Genomic DNA, 18900 nt, shown 5'->3' with positions numbered 1-18900 from the left:
GTCCCATGGGCAGCACAACCCCAAAAGCCAGGCCAAGAAACCCTTGCCCTTGACCCTACCTCAAACTCATGACCCTCCCTGCTTCTCAGTGCCTCAAAGTTTCCCACCCAAGTGAGCTTCCAGCATCAATGCAGGACTTTCCCCCCAGTCCATCCTCTCTATTTTTATTTTTCAAAATATATTTTTTGATGTGGACCGTTTTAAAGTCTTTATTAAATTTGTCACAATATTACTTCTGCTTTATGTTTTTGTGGTCATGAGGCATATGGAATCTTTGCTCTTGGACCAGGGACTGAACCTCACCTTGTGTATTGGAAGGTGAAGTCTTAACCACTGGACTGTCAGGGAAGTCTCTCCATCCTCTTTAGAGTGGGCTACTCTACCTGTGTGGTGACTAAAACAGCCAAGTGGCAACTGTTTAAGGAAATGCAGATATACCTTGCCTGAGTGGGTTGGGGGGTCCCTATGCATGCATCCAGGCCCCAGAAGAGTAGGATACAGTTGGGGGATGGGAGGATAAGCGGCAACAATGAAGGAGCAGGCTGTGTACCAGCTCTCCCTGAACCACCACGTTCCAGATGGGAACTCCAAGGAGATTGTGAATTCTAAACTCAAAGTTGGCCTCTGAAAGGTCACAGTATCACGGTAAAGGCTAGTACACATTTCATACACCCAGTCTATGAGCTTGCTTTAGAACATTCTAATATTTAAATGTATGGCATGTGAGTTTCAATTGTGCCCTTGCCCCAAGCTGCACATAGGTTAGGGCCAGGCGTCCCTGGTCACCAAGATCAGGACTGGGCAGCCTGCAGATGGGCACCAGGGGATCACACACCCTGATGATGCAGACATTGACCCCCTGGGTGAGGAAGCTGAGGTGGCTGCAAGAGGCTTTCAGAATATCAAGGCGCTTATGCAACAGAGGTTTCTTTCAGTGTTGTTTTGGAGAGATCATCCAGAAAGTAGGTAGCTAAATGTTTTCCCATCTAGCTTCTCTGCAGTCAAATACATCAGGATCTTGCTATGGGCTAACTGAGAAAAATCTTCATTAAAAAAAAAAATCACCCAATTCTTTCATCTCTTGTGGTTTCTTTCTTCATACATACTTTGTAACATATTTACCAGCAGCGAGTTTAACAACTGGATGATACCAGCGGGAACCAACCCAACAGCAGTTAAGACACATCAAGGAAGGACCAAGCGTAGTTGGGAAGAGACAAATACCAAAGAACGTGAGGGTGAACGGTGAGAAGCAATTAAGTAGCTGCACATCAAATGCATAAATATGACTCATTTTTAAAGGCCCGTACATGTTACACCCACTTTCAGGAGTTTCCCAAAGTAATTTAAAACTATTTGATGTTGTTTCCTGTTTTTCAGTCCTTTTATCTGTTGATGGGGGTGGTAATTCTACTGTTACCAACTGAACGAGAAGAAAAGTGAAGGATGGGGCAAGTATCCTAGTTTTAATCATCAACATCTGTTTTTAAAAGTTCTCATTTTTAGATTTTAAATTCCCAAATTTGGGGCTCAAAGCTTCAAAATCCTGAAGGTTTATCCTCTGTAACAGTAACAGTGGATCGCACCAACATTTTTGCTTGGAGTTAATGAACTCCACCAACTTTGGGCTTTCTGCTCTCTCCAGAGCTCCCTGATAAAGCACCCCATCTTCAGATGAGGGAGAAGAAAACAGGGTGGCAGCTCATTGTGCTCAATCTGTAGTTAATGATTTCTCTTTTCTTCCCTGAGATAAGGACTAACCAGAAAAAGACCTTTTCATACTTTGCAGCCAAAGTTTCAAAAACACTAAAATATTTCATATATTTATTTCATCAAATTATCCTCATGTACCGACAGCAGCATGGGAGAAGTGGCCACCTCTTCTTACTTGGCCTGCATAGCTCATTATTTTAATCCAACAGATGGGTAATGAAAAGCAAACCTACATGCCCTATGAAATAAACACCCATCAACCCTACCACAAGGTGAGAAGCATTTTAAGGGCCAGATGGTACAATCCACCATCAAAGACTTGGCCACCAAGTGGTTGATTATGATTAAATACCTCCAGTGAGAAGAAAGGTACTATCTCTGAAACAGTCAATTCCATTTTGGGGAATTATATGCACAACATCACTGCATCACCACCTATCATTAGAGTTCTCTCTCGGGCAAATCTGCCTCCCTATAACCTGAAGATACTGTTCTGCCCTCCAGGGCCACTGGAGCGAGGGTAACACCCATACCCATGTTAGGCAACGGTCATGGCTTCATCTTTCTTTTTCTATCCCAAGTCTTTTCTCCAGGTAACTGTTTTCAGTTTCTTCCAAATGTCACTTGGGACATGGTTTCCAATTTTCTGTCATTGTCTCAAGCCATTGTCTTTCAAAATAAAAAAAAGCTCTCCGTTAAAAAACAACCATTTAAAGCTAATACCACGCAATAGCCAACAATACATTTGTGAATATATCCATCAAAATGTGATCTCAAATTCAGCATCATTTTAACTGTGATGAGCAGACAGAACTATCTACCCTCTTCTTAGTCCTACAGTGCAAACCACGATTTCGTTAACATTTTGGGCAGCTCTTTCCCATCACTGATGGATGGAGCTTGTGGAAAGTAAGTCTTATGAGGATTTTTCATATATTGCTATTGCCTGCTATTTCCTGCATTTTCTATTTGTGAAGCTGACTTCTTTATTTGGATACAACCATAGGTCTTGACACTGATTTCTATTATTAAATGTCAACTCTCTCAGCTTGAATTGCTTGATGTTGTTGTTTTTTTAATTCTTTTCTTCTGTTTATCCCCTCAGTAACAAAAGAACACATGAAAGAGAACTGTACTCAAGAGGTTTTTTTGTAATCCTTAAATTGTGCTAGGCTTACAAAGCAGAGGGCAGTCAAGATGAAAACTAACTCAATACAAAGTGACCTTTAGGAACTGGCTCCCTGTGTATGCTGCGCTGAAATCTGCTTGGTCAATTCGGAGAGGAAACTCAGAATAAATATTTACCATGTTTATTTATTTCTCCAATGAGAACTATCTAAGACAAGAGGATGTTTAGTGATGGAAGAGATTTCAAGATTTCTGCTCTGCGCTGTGTCCTGCCCATGTGGCATGAGGAGAGATACAGGTCCCAGCTTCATAATGAAACCAGACACAGTTCACTTCCTTTTTTTCTGAAACCACCCCCTCACCTGGGGGATGTCTTGAGATGACACAGAGTTAGTCATGTGTCACTAACCTGAGATAATGAAGGGAATGATTGGTGCTCATTACCACTGACGGGGTGAGTGTGTGTGAGTGTCTGTGCTCACTCGTGTCTGACTCTTTGCGACCCCATGGATGGTAGCCCACAAGGCTCCTCTGTCCATGGAAATTTCCAGGCAAGAATACTAGAATGAGTTACCATTTCCGTCCCCAACCATTGACAATAATAATATTTAAAATATCCTTCTGGGAAGATGGACAGCATTTGCCTGGGATAGAATATAGCCCTGACTAAGCTGACCTGCTTTAGCTGCTGAATGCCTACAATACCGAAAGGAGAAAGGAGACATTTCAACTCCAGAGCTGCTTTCTCTTACAACTGGTCTCAGAAGGAAAGATCAAGAAGTGGACTCAGGGTTACACCTTCATGGCTTATTTACTGACCATGAACTACCAAGAAATCACCAACACTCTTTGTCCAATTCCCCCTTGCCCCTGGCTTTTGGGAGGCAGTCTGATTACCGAACATCAGGAAAGAGGAAGCCAGTTTAACAAAGAACCTGGTTATCAGCTGGGCTCTTCCCTTCCCACAGCCTGTAGGAAAAAGACCCAAAGACTGGGGTCAAAGATGGAGAATGTCTGCCATCTCTCCAGACAAGTGGGAAAAACCCCAAACAAATGTAGAATCTAGACCCTTCTTTTCTTAGGGTCTACCAAGAAATATCTTCAGTCTTGGCTGTTTTCTACTGTCAACCTCTTTGTTGAGGACAGAGGCAATGAGCCCCATCCTTGGACATCCCGTTGGCTCCTCCTCCTCCTACCAGGAATCAATGCCTATTCTTGAGCTCTGGATCCTACACCCATACCCTCACTTAAGGAATCTGTCCCTGAATTTACCCTTATTCTTCCTGTGACATCAGTGTCTCTCTCTCCAGGACCACTGGCATCCCAGCACATTTACTGTCTCCCATCTTCAAATCCTTTGTTGGTTCCATAACTTCACCAGGTCCCATTCCCTTTCTCTGCCCCCATTTCAAAGGCAAGAAAATCCTCCAAAGAGTTGCTTAGACTTGCTAGTGTTGTTGTCTCTCATTCCATCCTTAGTCTGTGTTAAGCAGGTTTTGTGTTACTTCAAATAAGCTGCTTTTATCAAAGTCCCCAGGAATTCAACCTTCTCAGTTTCACGCTTCATCTTCTCTTTTCCTCTTGTGAAGTCTCAGTGCCACCTGACTCAGTGGCCCAGCTCCTCCATGAAACGACTTCTTCCTGTGGCTTCAGGAGCATCACACTGTCCTGATTACTAACTTGGCTTTCTCACCTCACCTGTGACCACCCCCCTACCCCAGAGCCTTGGCTGACTCCCTTCAAAAGGTCAGTGTGGTCCAAGGCTCCAACCATGGACTTCTCTCCCACTACACTCAATCCCAGGTCTGTGGCTTCTATTACCCATATGCTGAAGGCTTCCAAATCTCGTTTTCTTGCCCTGACTTCCTCTCTGATTTCCATTTCCCATTACCCATTCAGCACCTGAACTTTTTTATCCAACTTGCATGCCTAACGTTACATGGTTGAAGCCACTTTCCTACCATCACTCTCCTGCTTGACACCTCTCCTTTAGACTTCACATTGCTCTCAGAATAGACTCCAAGGTGCTCACTCAGGCTTACAAAGCCCTGCCTAGTCCTCTCTCTTCTTTCTTACTCATCCTCCTTTCCTTCCCCCCTTTCCAGTCACTTGAGTCTGCAGGCCAGTCCGCCATCCACTTTCTGTCTGCTTCAGTGCTTGTACCTTCTTTTGCCTTGGTCTGGAAGGCCCTTCCCTTAGCCTGGCGAGGTCCTTCTTCCCTACATCAGGCATTACCTGACCTTCCTATACACACTTCCCTATAATTGTCCTCCTCCTGTATATTTTATTACCTGTATAGCTCTCCTAACTCTCTGAAATTACCTTGGGGATGAATAGAATTACTGGTTTATAGTCTATTCCTGAAACAGAATGGGAATCTCCACTAGAGCAGGAATCTTGTTTCCTGTGCTACGCTGTATTCCTCCCATCTTGGACAATATCTGGAATACAGCAGGTGATTAATATTTGCTGACTGGATGCAAGCATGTATGTAACAATGGGTAGTATGATACCCTGCAGGAAAGACCTCTGCATACTGCAAAATAACCATGTGCAAGTAAGGTGACAGAGTGGTGGTGGTTCAGTTGCTCAGTTGTGTCCAACTCTTAAGCCTGCATGGACTGCAGCCTGCCAGGCCCCTCTGTCCATATGATTTCCCAGGCAAGAATACTGAAGTGAGTAGCCATTCCCTTCTCCAGAGAGAAGTAATGTGCTACAACTAGTCCAGACTCTGTCTTCTCAAGACATCATTGCTCTATGAATGTCTGTCACCTTGACTCCATTTCAGCGGATGAAACAAGAGTCCAAGCTTTCACTGTCTCTCACCATTCCCCAACCTGGTCTCCTTGCTGCCAATCTTTTTCTTCTCCAGGTCATTTCTACAATGTAGGGAGTCATCTTTCAACATGGAAGCCTCACCATATCACTTCCCTGCTTCCCACTGATTTTAGGATGAAACTCAATTACAGCTTCTAAGGTAGTTCAGGATGCTGCTCCCTCCAAACTCTCTTCTTTCGCTACTGCTCCTCCCCTGCTCTACTCCTCAGCTGCCCTGAAACTCAGTTCTTTGACTGCCCCAGGCACTGTCACCTCAGGATTCACAGTCATTCATTCCCCTCCCCCTGACCTGGCTAACTCATCCTTCAGGTGTCAGATCAGAGAGTTCCTCTGGGAACTTTTACAGACCCCCTCCCTGATCTGGGTTAGGTTTGCTTCTTTTGTAATTGACAGCGTCCCACACTTCTGCAGTCATGGCCTGTGTTATTCCCCAGATGATAACCCACTTAAATGTCTCCATTCCTTTTTAAGCTCCTTGATGGCAAGGACTATGCTCTCTTGTTCATCTCTGAGCACGAGCTAGAGGTACTCAAGAATGATTGTGGTATTAATGAACAAATGGACTAATGTGTGAATCCTACCAAAGACAAAAGAGATAATTCTAGAGGGTATATACGTGGTTAGCTTTGGTTTTTCTCTTTTCTGTAATCTCTTTGATTGTTCCTAATTCTTGCACTTCATTTTCAACATTCTTTTTAATTTTTTTATTCAAGGATAATTGCTTTACAGAATTTTGTTGTTTTCTGTCAAACCTCAACATAAATCAGCCATGAAAGTGAAAGTCATGTCCAACTCTCTGCGACCCCATGGATTATACAGTCCATGGAATTCTCCAGGCCAGAATACTGGAGTGGGTAGCCTGTCCCTTCTCCAGGGGGTCTTCCAAACCTAGGGATCAAACCCAGGTCTCCCGCATAGCAAGTGGATTCTTTACCAGCTGAGCCACAAGGGAAGACCAAGTATACTGGAGAGGGTAGCCCATCCCTTCTCCAGGGGATCTTTCCTGACCCAGGAATCAAACCAGGGTCTCCTGCATTGCGGGTGGATTCTTTACCAACTCAGCTATAAGGGAAGCTCCTATATCCATAGGTATACATATATCCCATCCCTTTTGAACCTCCCTCCCGTCTCCCTCCCCAGCCCACCCCTCTAGGTTGATACAGAGCCCCTGTTTGAGCTTCCTGAGCCACACAGCAAATTTCTGTTGGCTATCTACAAGTTCCATGTTACTCTTTCTATACATCTCACCCTCTCCTCCCCTCTCCCTATGTCCACAAGTCTATTCTCTATGCCTGCTTCTCCATTCAGTTCAGTTCAGTTCAGTTGCTCAGTCGTGTCCGACTCTTTGCGACCCCATGAATCACAGCACGCCAGGCCTCCCTGTCCATCACCAACTCCCGGAGTTCACTCAAACTCATGTCCATCGAGTCGGTGATGCCATCCAGCCATCTCATTCTCTATCGTCCCCGTCTCTTCCCACCCCCAATCCTTCCCAGCATCAGAGTCTTTTCCAGTGAGTCAACTCGTCGCATGAGGTGGCCAAAGTATTGGAGTTTCAGCTTTAGCATCAGTCCTTCCAATGAACACTCAGGATTGATCTCCTTTAGAATGGACTTACTGCCCTGTAAATAAGTTCTTCCATAGCATTCTTCTAGATTCTGTATATATGTGTTAGAATATCAAATTTATCTTTCTTTCTGACTCACTTCACTCTGCATAATAGGTTCTAGGTTCATCCACCTCATCAGAACTGACTCAAATGTGTTCCTTTTTATGGCTGAGTAATATTCCATTGTATATAGGTACCACAACTTCTTTATCCATTCATCTGTCGATGAAAATCTAGGCTGCTTTCATGTTCTAGCTATTGTAAATAGTGCTGCAATGAACAATGGGATACATGTGTCTTTTTCAATTTTGGTTTCCTCAAGGTGTATGCCTAGGAGTGGGATTGCTGGGTCACATGGTGGTTTTATTCCTAGTTTTTTAAGGAATCGCCATACCATCTTCCATAGTGGCTGTATCAATTTACATTCCCACCAACAGTGCAAGAGTGTTCCGTTTTCTCCACACCCTCTCCAGCATTTATTGTTTGCAGACTTTTGGATGAGGGCCATTCTGACTGGTGTGAGGTGATATCTCACTTGGTTTTGATTTGCCGTTCTCTACTAATGAGCAACACTGAGCATCTTTTCATGTCTTTATTAGCCATCTGTATGCCTTCTTTGGAGAAATGTCTGTTTAGGTCTTTTTCCCACTTTTTGATTGGGTTGTTTGTTTCTCTGGCATTGAGCTGTATAAGCAGCTTGTATATTTTGGAAATTAATCCTTTGATGGATTTTTCTCCCATTCTGAGGGTTATCTTTTCACCTTGCTTAGAGTTTCCTTTGCTGAAAAAAACTTTTAAGTTTAATCAGGTCCCATTTGTTTACCTTTGTTTTATTTCTGTTACTCTAGGAGGTGGGTCATAGAGGATCTTGCTTTGATTTATGTCATCAAGTGTTCTGCTTATGTTTTCCTCTAAGAGTTTTAAAGTTTCTGGTCTTACATTCAGGTCTTTAATCCATTTTGAGTTTATCTTTGTGTATAGTGTTAGGAAGTGTTCTAATTTCTTTCTTTTACATGCAGCTGTCCAGTTTTCCCAGCATCATTTATTGAAGAGGCTGCCTTTGCCCCATTGTATATTCTTGCCTCCTTTGTCAAAAACAAGGTACTCATAAGTGCATGGGTTTATTTCTGGGCTTTCTATCTTGTTCCATTGGTCTGTGTTTCTGTTTTTGTGCCAGTATCATACTCTCTTGATGACTCTAGCTTTGTAGCATAATCTGTAGTCAGGAAGGTTGATTCCTCCAGCTCCATTCTTCTTTCTCAAGACTGCTTTGGCTTTTCAGGGTCTTTTGTGTTTCGATATGAATTGTGAAATTTTTCTGTGAAAAAATGCCATTGGTAATTTGATAGGGATCACATTGAATCTGTAGATTGCATTTGGCAGTAAAGTCATTTTCACAATATTGATTCTTCCTACCCTTGAACATGGAATATCTCTCCATCTGTTTATGTTATCTTTGATTTCTTTCGTTAGTGTCTTATAACTTTCTGTGTACAGTTCTTTTGTCTCCTTAGGTAAGTTTATTTCCAGATATTTAATTCTTTTTGGTGCAGTGATGAATGGGATTGATTCCTTAATTTCTCTTATTTTTCATTGTTACTATACAGAAATGCAAGTGATTTCTGTATATTGATTTTATATCCTGCAACTTTGCTAAATTCACTGATTAGCTCTAGTAATTTTCTGATACTACTCTTTAGGGTTTCTATGTATAGTATCATGTCATCTGCAGACAGTGAGAGCTTTACTTCTTCTTTTCTGATCTGGATTTCCTTTATTTCTTTTTCTTCTCTGATTCCTGTAGCTAGGACTTTCAAAACTGTGTTGAATGATAGTGGTGAAAGTGGACACTCTTGTCTTGTTCCTGATCTTAGGGGGAATGCTTTCAGTTTTTCACCATTGAGAATAATGCTTGCTGCAGGCTTATCATATATGGCCTTTACTATGTTGAGGTAGGTTCCTTCTATGCCCATTTTTTGAAGAGTTTTAAACATAAGTGGGTGCTAAATTTTGTCAAAGGCTTTTTCTGCATCTCTTGAGGTTATCATATAATTTGTATTTCTCAATTTGTTAATATGGTGTGTCATATTGATTGATTTGTGTATATTGAGGAATCCTTGCATTCTTGGAATAAACCCAACTCGATCATGGTCTGTGAGCTTTTTGATGTGCTGCTGAATTCTGTTTGCTAAAATTCTGTTGAGGATTTTTGCATCTCTGTTGATCAGTGATATTGGCCTGTAGTTTTCTTTTTTCCTGTTGTCTTTGTCTGGTTTTGGTATCAGGGTGATGGTGGCCTCGTACAATGAGTTTGGAAGTGTTCCTTCCTCTGCAGTTTTTCGAAAGAGTTTTAGGAAGACAGGCTCTTCTCTAAATGTTTGATAGAATTCTCCTGTGAAGCCATCTGGTCCTGGGCTTTTGTTTCTTGGGAGATTTTTTTATCACAGCTTCAATTTCAGTGCTTGTAATTGGGTTGTTCATAATTTCTATTTTTTCCTGGTTCAGTCTTGGAAGATCGAACTTTTCTAAGAATCTGTCCATTTCTTCCAGGTTATCCATTTTATTGCCATATAGTTGTTCGTAATAGTCTCTTATAATCCTTTGTATTTCTGCATTGTCTGTTGTAACCTCTCCTTTTTCATTTCTAATTTTGTTCTTCTCTCTTTTTGTCTTGATGAGTCTGGCTAAAGGTTTGTCAATTTTGTTTATCTTCTCAAAGAACCAGCTTTTAGTTTTATTAATTTTTACTACTGTCTCTTTCATTTCTTTTTCATTTATTTCTGCTCAGATCTTTATAATTTCTTTTTGGGGTTTTTTTGTTCTTATTTTTTTCCAGTTGTTTTAGGTGTAAAGTTAGGTTGACTATTTGTTTGATGTTTTTCTTGTTTCTTGAGGTAGGACTGTATCACTATAAACTTCCCTCTTAGAACTGCTTTTGCTGCATCCCATAGGTTTTGAGTTGTCGTGTTTCATTGTCATTTGTTTCTAGAAATTTTCTGATTTCCGTTTTGATTTCTTCAGTAACCTGTTGATTATTTAGAAACGTGTTTAATCTCCATGTGTTTGTGTTTCTTACAGTTTATTTCCTGTATTTGATATCTAGTCTCATAGCGTTGTGGTTGGAAAAGATGCTTGATACAGTTTCAATTTTCTTAAATTTACTGAGGTTTGATTTGTGACTCAAGATGTGGTATATCCTGGAGAATCTTCGACGTGCACTTGAGAAGAAGGTGTATTCTTCTGCATTTGGATTGAATGTCCTGAATATATCAGTGAGATCCATCTCATCTAATGTATCATTTAAACTTGTGTTTCCTTATTAAATTTCTGTTTTGATGATCTGTCCACTGGTGTGAGTGGGGTGTTAAAGTCTCCTCCTATTATTGTGTTACTGCCAATTTCTCCTTTTATGTCTGTTAGTGTTTGTCTTATGTACTGAGGTGCTGCTATGCCAGGTGCATAGATATTTACAATTGCTATGTCTTCCTCTCGGACTGATCCCCTGATCATTACATAGTGTCCTTCCTCATCTCTTGTAATCTTTATTTTACGGTCTATTTTGTCTGATATGAGGATTGCTACTCCAGCTTTCTTTTGCCTTCCATTTGCATGGAATATATTTTTCCACCCTCTCACTTTCAGTCTACATGTGTCTTGAGGTCTGAAGTGGGTTTCTTGTAGACAGCATGTACATGGGTCTTGTTTTTGTATCCATTCAGCCAGTCTGTGTCTTTTGGTTGGAGCATTTAATCCATTTATATTGTTTCAACCCCAAACAATTAAGAAAATGGCAACAGGAACATATATATCAATGATTACTTTAAATATGCTGCTGCTACTGCCTGGAGAGTCCCAGGGACAGAGGAGCCTGTTGGGCTGCCGTCTATGGGGTCGCACAGAGTTGGACAAGACTGATGCGACTTAGCAGCAGCAGCAGCAGCATATTTAAAGTAATCGTTGATATATATGTTCCTGTTGCCATTTTCTTAATTGTTTGGGGTTGATTTTGTAGATCTTTTAACTTCTCTTATATTTCTTGACATATATATAAGTCCCTTTAACATTTATTGTAAAGCTGGTTTGGTGGTACTGAATTCTCTTAACTTTTGCTTATCTGAAAAGTTTTTTATTTCTCCATCAATTTTCAATGAGATCCTTGCCAGGTACAGTAATCTTGGTTGTATATTTTTTCCCCTCAGTACTTTAAATATATCCTGCCATTCCCTTCTGGCCTGCAGAGTTTCTGCTGAAAGATCAGCTGTTAATTGTATGGGGTTTCTCTTGTATGTCACTTGTTGCCTCTCCCTTGCTGCTTTTAATATTCTTTCTTTGTGTTTAATCTTTGTTGGTTTGATTAGTATGTGTCTTGGTGTGTTTCTCTTTGGGTTTATCCTGTATGGGGCTATTTGTGCCTCTTGGACTTGACTGACTATTTCCTTTTCCATGTTGGGGAAATTTTCAATTATAATGTATTCAAAATTTTTCTGATATCATTTATTTTTTCTCTTTTTCTTCTGGGACCCCTATAATTCGAATGTTGGTGCATCTGATATTGTGCCAGAGGACTCTGAGACTATTCTCAGTTCTTTTCATTCTTTTTAACTTTATTCTGCTCTTTGTAAATTACTTCTACCATTTTATCTTCTAGCTCACTGATTCGTTCTTCTGCTTCAGATATTTGCTATTGATTTCTTCTAGAGTATTTTTAATTTCAGTAATTGTGTTGTTTGTCTCTGTATGGTTATTATTTAATTCTTCGAGGTCTTTATTAATTGATTCTTGCATTTTCTCCATTTTGTTTTCAAGGTTTTTGATCATCTTTGCTCTCAATATCCTGAATTCTTTTTCAGGTAGTTTGCCTATTTCCTCTTCATTTATTTGGATTTCTGTGTTTCTGTTTTTTCCTTCATTTGTGTAGCATTTCTTTACTTTTTCATTATTTTTTTTTTAACTTATTGTGTCTGAGGTCTCCTTTTCCCAGGTTTCATGGTTGAATTCTTTCTTCCTTTTGGTTTCTGCCCTCCTCAGAGGTTAAAGCATCTGCCTCCAATGCGGGAGACCCGGGTTTGATCCCTGGGTCGGGAAGATCCCCTGGAGAAGGAAATGGTAACCCACTCCAGTATTCTTGCCTGGAGAATCCCATGGGCAGAGAAGCCTGGTAGGCTACAGTCCACGGGGTCGCAAAGAGTCGGACACGACTGAGCGACTGAACGGAACGGAAGGTTAGTCCAGCGGTTTGTGTAAGCTTCGTATAGGGTAAAATACCCTATTGTATTTTTGTTTGTTTGTTTGTTTTTCCTCTGATGGGCAAGGCTGAGTGGCAATGGTAATCCTGTCTGCTGATGACTGGGTTTGTTTTCTTGTTTTGTTTGTTGTTTAGATGAGGTATCCTGCACAGGGTGCTACTGGTGGTTGGTTGATGCTGGGTCTTGTATTCAAGTGGTTTCTTTTGTGTGAGTTCTCACTATTTGATACTCCCTAGGCTTAGTTCTCTGGTAGTCTAGGGTCTTGGAGTCAGTGCTCCCACTCCAAAGGCTCAGGGCTTGATCTCAAATGGATCTTCCATGCCACTATTAACCAGTTTAGGAAAATGATATATAGTTTCCGGGGCGCCGCCACCACCTCTGCAGCCTCCATAGCAGTTTCCCCTGGAAATCCTACCTGGCCTGCTGGCCACCAGGCTGCAGCCCCATTTTCAACATTCTTGCTTTTAGCTTTCTAGTCTTTACATGTATTTTTAATCAACATACATCTCTCTAGAGGCTTCACTGTGGCTCAGTGCAGGAGACGGGTTATGGTCCCTCATCCGGGAAGATCCCACATGCTGTGAAGCAGCTAAGCCTGTGCGCCTCAACTACTGAGCCCACGTGCTGCAACTACTGAAGCCTATGCACCCTATGGCCTGTGTTCCAGGAGAAACCGATGAAATGGGAAGCCCCTGCACCACAACTAAAGAACCGCCCCTGTTCTCCACAACTAGAGAAAAGCCCACATGGCAGTGAAGATCCAGCACAGCCATAAGTAAAAAATTAAAATTATAAAACAAACAAACGTACACTTCTCTATTATTTTGTGTTTTTCATACCAAGCAGCAATACATAATGGTTCTTTCTCTAAGTTTAGGCCCTTTCTTCTTCAGTCTTTTTCACCTCCACTTGCTCCCAGTTCAATTTTGTGTTTACTAGCATCTACAGTTGTACATTAAAGTACTCTGTAGTGTTTGTTACTGACTATAATAGTTTTCTTTTATGATTCATTATAGTTTCATTTATTATACAGCTATAATTAAGGATAGTTAAGTCTAACCGACAATGTAAAGTTCCTTAGAGCATTTAAAATTCAAGCTAATAAGCCTTCAAGTATTTTGAAGACATTCTGTGGACATTTTCCAGGAGTGTAACGCTAACCAAGAAATCTGAAGAAGAAGCATCTATTATTTAAAGAGAAGAGAGGCAGTGTTTTCACACAGCTGACTTTTCTTTGTTACTGACCATTCTTTTCTGTTCTGTGGAGAATACAGACAAGATGAAAGGGTCACGACATTCCATGAGTAAATAACTCATGTAAGTACCTGAATTACAAGTTAGGAAAAATTATTTTCCAATGATTAAAACAGCCTTCTAGAAGCCTGTGTTACTGTATACAAATTCTTATTCTCCTGGAAGATCCAGCCACACAGCTGATGAGTTTTGATAATTTCATTGAATCTGATTTGCCTTTTATTAATATCAGTGATCAGGACACAAGAGCTGTCACTGAACTGCTAATGTTAATATATTCTCATTAATTCAAAAGATATGCATTTGATTAACCTGTCATGGAAAGACCAACATTCACGCTTAAGAAAAGGTGACATTAAGCCAAGAAGGTCACGGTAAGTATCTAAAGGAAAAGTGGACCAAACAAAGGATCACTTGTTCTTCTTTGCAGGTAGCCAAACAGGTAGCAGCATAGGAGTCATTGAGAGTATGGGCTCCAGGGTCTAACCAGACCTGGGTTTGGTTCCAAGCTTTACAATTTACTGCCTATCCGGTATCCAGAGAAAGTTATTTAATTCCTCTAAATCTAATACTATAAAATGGCAATAGTGGCACTTAACAAATAGGACTTTTATGAAGATTAAAGGAGATAATACATAGAATTTAAAATTTGAGCCTAGGCCCAGGTACACAGCAAATGTTCAGAACATATTATCTAAATAAACTACTTTCATCTTTAAATGGCAACCCGATCCAGTATTCTTGCCTGGAAAACCCCATGGACAGAGGAGTCTGATGGTTTCAGTCTATGCAGTCACAAGCACTGGACATAATTTAAAGACTGCACCACCACCAATTACGCTTTGTACAAACATGTGACATGACATCCTTTAAAATGTAAAATGTCAGTTACATGTAAGGCTTTATGTGATACCTGTAAGTCTCTATGGGAACATGACATTTGGGAACTGTTATCTACATGCTGTAGAAACTGCTTGGAACTGCTATGGCCATGTAGCTACGTCTAGTGATGGTGAGTAAATCATGGTCATTCCAGGGTCTCCTGTGGGCCAGTGCTTACTCGCTTTCCCTCACTACATTAGTTTCATTCAATAACTAAAATACGAAGAATTGATGAAGAGCCTACAAAAGATCGATTCACACATACCAAAAATAAACTTACATATATTAATACAATGTCCAAATTTTATTATTTAAAATATGGCACACATCATAGACAAATGCTCAACAAATCACTGGATTTGTGATGTAGGTTCACTGAGCTATCAACTTAAACTAAAAGCCTGAAATTTCAACATACAGAAGAGATGAGCAGCTGTAGAAACAACTTTCTAAAAATATATATTATTATCTACCATCTGGAAAACCAATTATTTATGGAAAATATTCACAATTGGACATTACTCAATAACTGCAAAAGTTGCTAGAAAGATATAATGAGCATTTACTAATGGGTTAAAATGTTTTAAATAACAAATATTTAGATGAGAATGGCAACGCATTCCAGTATTCTTGCCTGGAGAATCCCATGGACAGGGGAGCCTGGTGGGCTACAGTCCACAGGGTTGCAAAGAGTCCGACACGACTGAGTGACTGACACTTTCAGTACTTTTTAGCTACTGTCAAAAACAGTCTTTTAGAGTATCATGTTCATTCACCTTGAAAAGAAAATACTAACTTGGACATTTCTAGATAATCATGAAGCCTCAGTTAAAAACTCCCAGACACGTGTGAAAACATATATGACTTGCCTGTTATTGAGACAATATGTTGGTTAAAATTGGGAGTGGCTTATTTTGCTTTATATTATTTGTTACAATCTGTCTATGACTTGATAAATAGGTCCTGCTCAGGTCTCAGGAACATTAAGAACCCAGAAAAGCCAGCACAGTACTAGATCGCAATGTAATACAAAGACACAGGGTGAAGAGTCAGAAGACCTTGCTCTAAGCACAAGTTGATCTTTTGCTAACTGTGTGACCTGTGTCATTCATTCGTTCACCCACCTACTCCAGATACTGCTGATATCAATGGGCAAAACAGATATGCCCCTTGGAGAGAGCTCACTCCTTACTAAACACCCTAAAAATGGGGAGGACCATGATGATGGCAAAGAATTTAAATCACACATCACAATGGAAAATTCATGGTGATTACCATCTTCATGGAACAGACAACCTTTAGGTCTGGGGTTTTTTTTTGTTTGTTTGTTTGTTTTGTGGTTCACAAAACAGGAACAGAAATACTGCTTTCTCTACCTCAGGAAGCATCAAGCTCTCTGAGCACTTATTATGTTGTACACATTTGAAATTAAAAGAAAAACACTACCTTATCAGAATAAACCATTTGGCAAACCAATGCTCTTTAAGTTCAAGGTTCTCAGAACAAAGCTTTCTATTTCACAATATCTTCACTGATATATTTACTGGCCCTTCAGAAGAAGTCAAATATTTGCATAACTATAAACCTTCTTCAAATATCTTGAGTCTTGGTATGGATCTTAATATTCCTAAGTGGGTCCCCGTGTTTGGCAGAGAACTCTTCAACCATTTTAAGACTACTTGCTTTTTGAATAGGTTTTAACCTATGAGTTTCTTGGAGTAAGTCAGAATAGATCCAGTAGAAAGTCTCTTGACAGATGGTCCTTAATTGACTGGATGAATAAATTGGCCTTCTGCATCTTCTCTGTAAAATATACTGACTGACACAGTGGTCAAACGAAGGCTGGAGGTTGCCCTCTGGCATCCTGGAGCACTCAGTTCTTTCCTGGGAACTTTATGCTTAAACTGCTAAAGCCACTGTTCCTGTTACTGTATAATAATTATGTAATATATATGTATAGGAATATTCACTTCAGTCAGTTCAGTTCAGTCGCTCAGTCGTGTCCAACTCTTTGCGACCCCATGAATCACAGCACGCCAGGCCTCCCTGTCCATCACCAACTCCCGGAGTTCACTCAAACTCATGTCCACAGAGTCGGTGATGCCATCCAGCCATCTCATTCTCTGTCGTCCTCGTCTCCTCCCACCCCCAATCCTTCCCAGCATCAGAGTCTTTTCCAGTGAGTCAACTCGTCGCATGAGGTGGCCAAAGTATTGGAGTTTCAGCTTTAGCGTCAGTCCTTCCAATGAATGGACTGGTTGGATCTCCTTGCAGTCCAAGGGACTCTCAAGAGTCTTCTCCAGCACCACAGTTCAAAAGCATCAATTCTTCGGCGATCAGCTTTCTTCACAGTCCAACTCTCACATCCATACATGACCACTGGAAAAACCATAGCCTTGACTAGACGGACCTTGGTTGGCAAAGTAATGTCTTTGCTTTTTAATATGCTCTCTAGGTTGGTCATAACTTTCCTTCCAAGGAGTAAGCGTCTTTTAATTTCCTGGCTGCAATCAGCATCTGCAGTGATTTTGGAGCCCCAAAAAATAAAGTCAGCCACTGTTTCCACTGTTTCCCCATTTATTTCCCATGAAGTGGGTCTAGAAGATCTCCTGAAGGAGGAAATGGCATCCCACTCCAGTATTCTTGGGAAATCTCATGGACAGAAGAGCCTGGTGGGCTATATATAGTCCACAGAGGTCGCAAAACAGTTGAACACAACTTAGTGACTGAGACAGCAACAATATATACGTTTAAATATCATGTTGGCTAATGAAAGATGAGTGTGAAAATTCAAAGCTATTTTTCTGAAAGTTTAGTGAAATCAAATGAAAGAAGCAAGTTGCTGAAAGAAATCTGCTGTTGAATTATATATGTATAATATAACTGGAAGACTGGAGAAATAAAAATTGACAATGATTTTGCACTCAGACTGTATGGCAAGTGTCTAAAAATTCTTCCACTTTAGTACTTCCCTGGTGGCACAGTGGATAAGAATCTGCCTGCCAATGCAGAGGACACAGGTTTGATTCCTGGTCTGGGAAGAGTCCACATGCCATGGAGCAACTAAGTCCGCACAGCACAACTACTGAGCCTGAGTTCTAGAGCCCGCAGGCTGCAACTACTGAGCATGCAAGCTGCAACTATTGAAGCCCATGTGCCTAGGGCCTGCGCTCTGCAACAAGAGAAATCACGACAATGAGAAGTCTGCACATGGCAATGAAGACCCAGAGAAGCCAAAAATAATTTTTAAAAATGTTCTTCCACTTTAAAGAGACTAAACATGACAATCTTGTGCTTACATATGTGGAAGGTGACACAGAATTCCAATCAGTGTACACAAACTCCTAGAAAAGGCCTTGGGTTTACATCACATTGGCAAATAACTGTTCACGTGCATCTGTAAGTTAAATACATTATTTAAGTCATGCAGTATCTTTTTCATTTTTTTTTAGTGATTCACCCAGATTTTCAACTAATAAGAAAACATGCAGTCCCAATCAGGTTAGGACGATAACTGTACAAACAGTCCCAGGAATCTCTAGGAATATGGAGTTTCTTCTTTTTGCTCTTTCTGATTTCTTTTTCATTGTCTAACATTTTAGTCAAGGCTATGGTTTTTCCCGTGGTCATGTATGGATGTGAGAGTTGGACTGTGAAGAAAGCTGATCGCTGAAGAATTGATGCTTTTGAACTGTGGTGTTGGAAAAGACTCTTGAGAGTCCCTTGTACTGCAAGGAGATCCAACCAGTCCATTCTAAAGGAGACCAATCCTGGGTGTTCATTGGAAGTACTGATGCTAAAGCTGAAACTCCAATACTTTGGCCACCTCATGCGACGAGTTGACTCACTGGAAAAGACTCTGATGCTGGGAGGGTTTGGTGGTGGGAGGAGACGGGGACGACAGAGAATGAGATGGCTGGATGGCATCACCGACTCTGTGGACATGAGTTTGAGTGAACTCCGGGAGTTGGTGATGGACAGGAAGGCCTGGCGTGCTGTGATTCATGGGGTCGCAAAGAGTTGGACACGACTGAGTGACTGAACTGAACTGAACATTTTATTAATGGTAATTCCTTGCTTATTTAATTAAAAACACTCTCTTTCATGTAAAACATGTATATATAAATTTCAGGTATCCTGAAGCAAAGAGAAAAGAAGGTCAAATAAATTCACTCATGTGTTGTTTATTTAGCTAGCAATTTTAATTCTGCCTTTTGCATCTCTGTTTCT

At 40.7% G+C, this 18900-nt stretch overlaps 1 protein-coding gene across 3 annotated transcripts in view; it reads right to left on the bottom strand.

Moving 5' to 3' along the window:
* Window positions 1-18900, bottom strand: part of BACH2 (BACH transcriptional regulator 2) — a 393216-nt gene that overhangs the window by 182359 nt on the left and 191957 nt on the right. The window lies entirely within an intron of this gene.

This window comes from Moschus berezovskii, chromosome 10 (genome assembly GCF_049115385.1).
Source record: "Moschus berezovskii isolate FMDL1 chromosome 10, NW_MosBer_1.0, whole genome shotgun sequence".
Classification (NCBI taxonomy): Eukaryota; Metazoa; Chordata; class Mammalia; order Artiodactyla; family Moschidae; genus Moschus; species Moschus berezovskii.
The sequence above is the reverse complement of the archived record's forward strand: the minus strand, read 5'-3'. Positions and strand labels throughout refer to the sequence as shown.